Source organism: Malurus melanocephalus, unplaced genomic scaffold (assembly GCF_030028575.1).
Source record: "Malurus melanocephalus ecotype Western Australia unplaced genomic scaffold, MMel_1.1 scaffold_1201, whole genome shotgun sequence".
In the NCBI taxonomy this organism is placed as follows: Eukaryota; Metazoa; Chordata; class Aves; order Passeriformes; family Maluridae; genus Malurus; species Malurus melanocephalus.
In genome coordinates, this window is record NW_026624433.1 from 6,894 (window position 1) to 13,026 (window position 6,133).

Sequence of the window (6,133 nt, forward strand, 5' to 3'; positions counted from 1 at the left end):
TAAATTAATGAATAAACTCCTCGTGAATAGGTCCCTGGCATGGCAGAAATACCTGGGAAATGAAGGAATTCCATGGATTTGTGGATATTCCCAGTGGGAAGGGAAGGATTCGGCTCCATCCCAGAGAGAGGAATGAGAGGGAATTGTCCCTCTGCTGGAGATAGGGGCAGGTCCTGGCAGGGGAAAGGAGCAATGATGGAACCGTAAATTCCAGAGCAATTCCACCCATTGGCACAGACTGTTCCTCAGCCAAGGCCCTGAGAAATCCCGGCATTGAGGGGAAAAGAGCAGAGACACAAAGGATAAAAAGGGGGGGATGCACAGGGGAAGGGGGTCTGTGCTGGGGATTTGGGAATTCTGCACCTCTGCAGTCCCTCAGCAATGGGGAAAGAGAGAGGGAAATGTGGCCAGGAAATTGGGGTAAGAAGCAGGGAAATTGGGATAAAAAAAAGGAAGGAAATTGGGATAAAAAAAGGGAAATTGGGATTAAAAGGAAGGAAATTGGGATAAAAAGGAGGGAAATTGGGATAGAAAAGGAGGAAATTGGGATGGAAAGGAAGAAAATTTGGATTTAAAAAAGGAGGAAATTGGGATTAAAAAAAAAGGGAAATTGGGATAAAAAAGGAGGGGAATTGGGATGAAAAGGAAGGAAATTGGGATAAAATTGAGGGAAATGTCCCATGGCCTCTCCCTTTATTGGAATAAAGTCYCAGGACTCCTCTGTCTCCTTTTTGGCCACAAACCTCTGGTGTTTGGGGATGAATTTTCCTCACATGAGGTGTGAACCCGCTTTTTTCCATGCTCCTGGCTGCTGTTCCTTCTCCTGGGAAGCATCAGATTCCCAAATCCTGCAGGGAGGATGAAATTCCCGTGCCAAGGGCCCTGTGACCGCTCCATCCCATCCACAGCATCAGATCCCATTCCTGCTCTGGCCCTAATCTCATTTTTCCAGGCATTAACGTGATGAATTCCATTTGCTGCGCAGCAGAAAGCTTTTAATGAATATTCAGCCCRGGAAGAAGATGCTTTTAGGCTGAAATGACCCCGATAATGGTTTAATTGCCCTTTTTTATCCCGGTTTGTCCTTCCTTTGTTGTTTGGTCACCTCGGAGGCAAAGATCCCCTTGGAAAGGCCACTTCTGTGTGCTCCTATATCCCAAAAATCCGCAGGAAAACCTCTGATAGTGGGGGGAAAAAATATTCCTGAAGGTCATTAATTCTTAATTTCTTTGTTTTGAATTTCTTTAAAAAACATCTATTTTTAATTTTTCCAGCAAGGACACGTTGGAAGAAATAAAAATAGAGGTTTTTGCAAGAGCCTTCGGTAGGTGTAATTTAACGGGGGMGAATTTGATTTTTTTGAGACTGAGTCTGCCACACGTGGCAGGAAGGTGAGGAAAATAGTTGGAATCTCCTTCAGGATGCGACCGACCCCAAATCCAGACTGTAAAGTGGCAAATAATCCCCAGATTTGTGCAGGGGAAGGAGGCTTTGAGTTGGTGCAGAGGATATTTCGGGGTGTAGAAAGTTGGATCTTTGGGATTTTGTGTGAAACACGGATTTTTTTGGGATGTAGAAAGTTGGAGATTTGGGATTTTGTGTGGATCTTTGGGATTTTGTATAAAACACGGCAGAACACAGATTTTCTGGGGTGTAGAAAGTTGGATCTTTGGGATTTTGTGTAAAACACAGCAGAACACGGATTTTTCAGGATGTAGAAAGTTAAATCTTTGGGATTTTGTGTGGATCTTCTGGATTTTGTGCAAAACACGGATTTTTCGGGCTGCAAATGTTGGATCTTTGGGATTTTGTGTAAAGCCTGTCAGAACACGGGTTTTTTTGGGATGTCTAAAGTTGGATCAGTGGGATTTTGTGTGAAACACGGATTTTTTGGGATGTAGAAAGTTGGATCCTTGGGATTTTGTGTAAAACATGTCAGAACACCGATTTTTCGGGATGTAGAAAGTTGGATCTTTGGGATTTTGTGTAAAACACAGATTTTGGGGGATGTGGAAAGTTGGATCATCGGGATTTTGTGTAAAACACAGATTTTTCGGGATGTAGAAAGTTGGATCTTTGGGATTTTGTGTAAAACACGGATTTTTCAGGATGTAGACAGTTGTATCTTCGGGATTTTGTGTAAAACATGATAGAACACAGATTTTTCCCGGCTAAAGCACAGATTTGGCCAAACTCTCGGTGAGAACAGCTCAGCCCTCGYCTTGCAGGATCCGCCTGTGCCTGTTCAGACACAAATTCCTGTCATCCCGACCCGTTCAGGGCGGTCTCAGTGCTCRGGAACCCAGGGAGCTCTGCCGGAGCTGATAAGAGCCGTGTTCTGTGCCTTATCAGCAGCTTCAAAGCCAGCGCTGCTGCCGCTCCTCCGCTGCCTTCAAAGCCCTCTCTCTGCTGGGCTTCTCCAGGCCCCGCTCGGGGATGTTTTTTTCTCCTATTTACAGCTTGTTTCAAGGATGGGATCACTTTGTTTTCGCGTGTCAGCCGCCGCGCAAAATGAGATTTAAACGGGTTGCGTTGGGTTTCCCTGGCTGCGGTTTCTCCCCGATCTCAGTTCCCCCTTTTCATTTTTTGTCGCTGCTGATGGATCCACTGAGTGCTGGGTTCATCCTTTTTCTGTTCAGAATTTTTTTTTTGGGGGGGAATTCTTCCACTGGGCCAGCATTTCACAGAGCAGGGAAACCCTGACGTGTGTTGGTGCAGCTGCGCTTGGAAGGGCAGAGGAAATAAAGTGTGGCCAGAGCATGGAAAATCCATTGAAGTTAAGAAYTGGAATTGGGATTTTAGACTTGGAATTTGTTACTCCTGGGGTGATTTCTTGGCTGGGCTGTTCTATTTGTTACTCCAGTAATGACTTCAGATCTGGGCTGTTGCATTTGTTACTCTCAAAATTATTTCAGATCTGGGCTGTTTTATCTGTTACTCCAGTAATGAATTCAGATCTGGGTTGTTGTGTTTGTTACTCCAGTAATTAGTTCAGATCTGGGCTGTTCTATTTGTTACTCCTAGGATGATTTCAGAGCTGGGATGAGGTGTTTGTTACTCCAGTAAGGATTTCAGAGCTGGGCTGTTTTATTTGTTGCTCTCACAATGATTTCCGGGTTGGGCTGTCGTATTTGTTACTCCAGTAATGATTTCAGGATTGGGTTGTTCTATTTGTTGCTCTCACAATTATTTCAGGGTTGGGCTTTGGTATTTATTACTCCAGAAATTATTTCAGAGCTGGGCTGTTGTATTTGTTACTCCAGTAATGATTTCAGGGCTGGGCTGTTTTATTTGTTAGTCCAATAATAATTTCAGGCCTGGGCTGTTTTATCTGTATGCTGTTGACAATTCATGTCTGAGAACTTTTCCCGGCTGGAATTCTCCCAAAATCCTGGAATGGTTTGGGTTGGAAGGGAATTTTAATCCCATCTCATTCCAAACCCTGCCAAGGCAGGGACCCCTCCCACATCCCAGGCTGCTCCAAACCCCGTCCAGCCTGGCCTTGGACACTTCCAGCCACAATTTCTCTGGAAAATCCAAGAAACTGTTACAAAACCTGGAAAAGAAACTTCCTCAGCCCTTTCCCTGCTTTTAAATCAGTGCCTTTGATAATTCCCAGTCGGAGCTCAGGGGGAATACCCAGCTCTTCCTGCTCTCCTYTATCCCTTTGTCTTTCTCCAGCACTTTCCAAATTAATTTTATAATCACCCCTGAAATGATGGAGCAGCTCAAATTAGCTCTTTCAGCCAGAATTACCTGCATTAAAGATCTCCCTTAAAATAAAAAAAAAAAGAAAGGCATGGAAGTAATTAATGTCTTCAATTATTCTAATGTGGCTCAGCTCGTGCTTTTCTCTTAGAAAAACCTGGTTTTGATAAGTCAGCTGTTCTTAAAAGRGRAAAAAAAAATAAATAAAGAAGTGCTTGAGGCTGGAAGGAATTTGGAAATCAGGTTGTTCCCTTTGTAATGCAAGAGAATAAATTACCCCATTGATCCTGGAGCAGTGCCCTGTGCTCCCAACAGCCCSCTGGGAAAAGGGGGGTTCAGARAGGATTTGGGGTTTTTTTTKGKTTTTTTGCCTGGTYACGGAGMTTGGTGTGAGTTTAAAAAGCAAAGGGTRTTTGTTCAGAGCCCCCCTGGAATTTCTGGAGCCTGAGATGGAATTAAAGGTGGGAGAAAGGAAAGGGGGATCTTGGAAAAGGTTTCAGAGCTGGTGTGTGATGGGGGAGGGAGAAGAGGAGGAGGGCAGAGCTGGTTTGGGATGAGGGGACAGGGAATGGGGTGATGGAGCAGGGATCAGAGTGGGGGTAGGGAACAGGGTGAAGGAGCAGGGGTTTAGGGGTTTATGGTTTGGGGTTTGGGATTTGGGATTTGGGGTTGGGGGTTGGGGATTGGGGTTTGGGGGTTGGGATTTGGGGTTTGGGGTTTGGGATATCCCCCTGATTCCTTTTGGGGCGAGCTGTGCCCGGGCAGTGACTCCCATTTGCAGGAATCCCCAGGATTGGACGGCTCTGCCCACTTTGGTCTGCACAGGCTGAAGAAAAAAACTCTTTTTTCACAGAAAAAAAAAACCTTTTCAAACCCAACTACTCCACGYTCTGATTTGAGCCTCCTCTCCACCTTCAGAGAGGGAAAAGCTCCCGAGCGCGATGGCAGCGCTTGATCATCTTAAAAGTCTTTTCCAACCTTARCAATTCCCCGATCCCTGTGGCCACATTCCCTCAAAAAAAACCAGCAAAAAAACAGAAATGTCAAAGCTGTGCTCGATACCTGCCCCAAAAAAAACCCCTCAAAGCACAACAATCTCAATGATTGGCATTTAGAACATTCCAGCATCGATTATTTTATTTTATTTTTTTTTCCCCCGGGGTTTTTAAGGAACGATAGATTCTCAGCCCGGAATGAATCCATCGGAATTTTTGTGGGCAGAATCAAACCCTCGTTAAACGTTCGCCACGCATCAAAACAGCTTGCAATTAAAATTCATTCTGGAGCCAGTTAGCAGAAGTTTTGTTCGTGTTTAACATCTTTATGGGTGTCATTCTCTGTAAATTTGGACTAATTGAGTCCAAAGGGACAAACTCACGGATTCTGCGTTGGCTGTGGATGCCGGGCTTTGCTTCGCTTTTGGCGTTTTTCCCCTTTTTTTAACGCGAGTTCTGATTTTAACGAGTTGCCAGGAAAGAAATTGTTGGATTTTTTTTTGGGCCAAATTGCCAAGAATCCATCTTCCTAAATCTCAGCAAATCTCTGGGAAAGACAGGCAGAGCTCCTCTGACTCCGAGGTGGCTGTTGCTGTGAAATATGAGAGATTCCAAATCAGAAAGTTTTTTTTTAGTTTTTCTTCCAAGCACGATGAGAACAATCTGCCCTGGGCATGTGAAAAAGCCTTGGCTGGGCTCRTGGTTGGATCCTGAAGTTGGGAGGTTTCCTTACCTGGAACATGAACCAGCCTGAAACATTTGGAATTGTGAATTTTCTTGGTTTTTACTTCCGTTAAATATTTTTCCCTGCCATCCCAAAGCGGTTATGGGGAGCAGTAAAAGCTGCAGGAACCTCATATTCTGGGATATTTCAAAATATTCTGGGTTATTTGACACATTTTGGGGTATTTGACATGTTCTGGGATATTTGACACATTCTGAGGTGTTTGACAGTGACATGTTCTGGGAATTTTATCACATTTTGGGGTATTTGACATATTCTGGGGTATTTTGACTGTTCTGGGGTATTTTTCCCCCTCCCTACAGGAACTGCAGCCCCCATCTCTGCCCAACAGAACTGGGACGTTGTGGCTTTAAGTGAAATTCWGAATTTCACCAGCAAATCCTCATTTTATCTGTGTAAACGATGAATTCTGGGAAAGCCAAAACTGGGTCTGTCAAGCTGCTGCTCCAATTGCACTTCTGATAACTCAGCACCTGCTCTTTTTTTTTTTTAGGGGAAACCAAAAAGAACAGATGGGTTTGGGGTCTGAACATGCGTTTTGTTCTCTCCCGTCAAATTTGGGATGGGGATTCCCTCTCCCCAAGGTTTTCAGGGCAGCGGGGTATCATCTGTGTTGCCCCTGGGTGAAGGGGGAATGGCAGAGCCTGAGGAATCGGGGCTGGGCTGTGCTGAGTGCGGGGAAAGC

The 6,133-nt window shown here is 44.8% G+C and overlaps 1 protein-coding gene across 1 annotated transcript in view; it reads left to right on the forward strand.

Annotated features, from left to right (window-relative positions):
• Positions 1-6,133, forward strand: part of LOC130586551 (CUB and sushi domain-containing protein 2-like) — a gene marked incomplete at its 5' end in the record, with an annotated part of 34,758 nt that overhangs the window by 1,911 nt on the left and 26,714 nt on the right. The window lies entirely within an intron of this gene.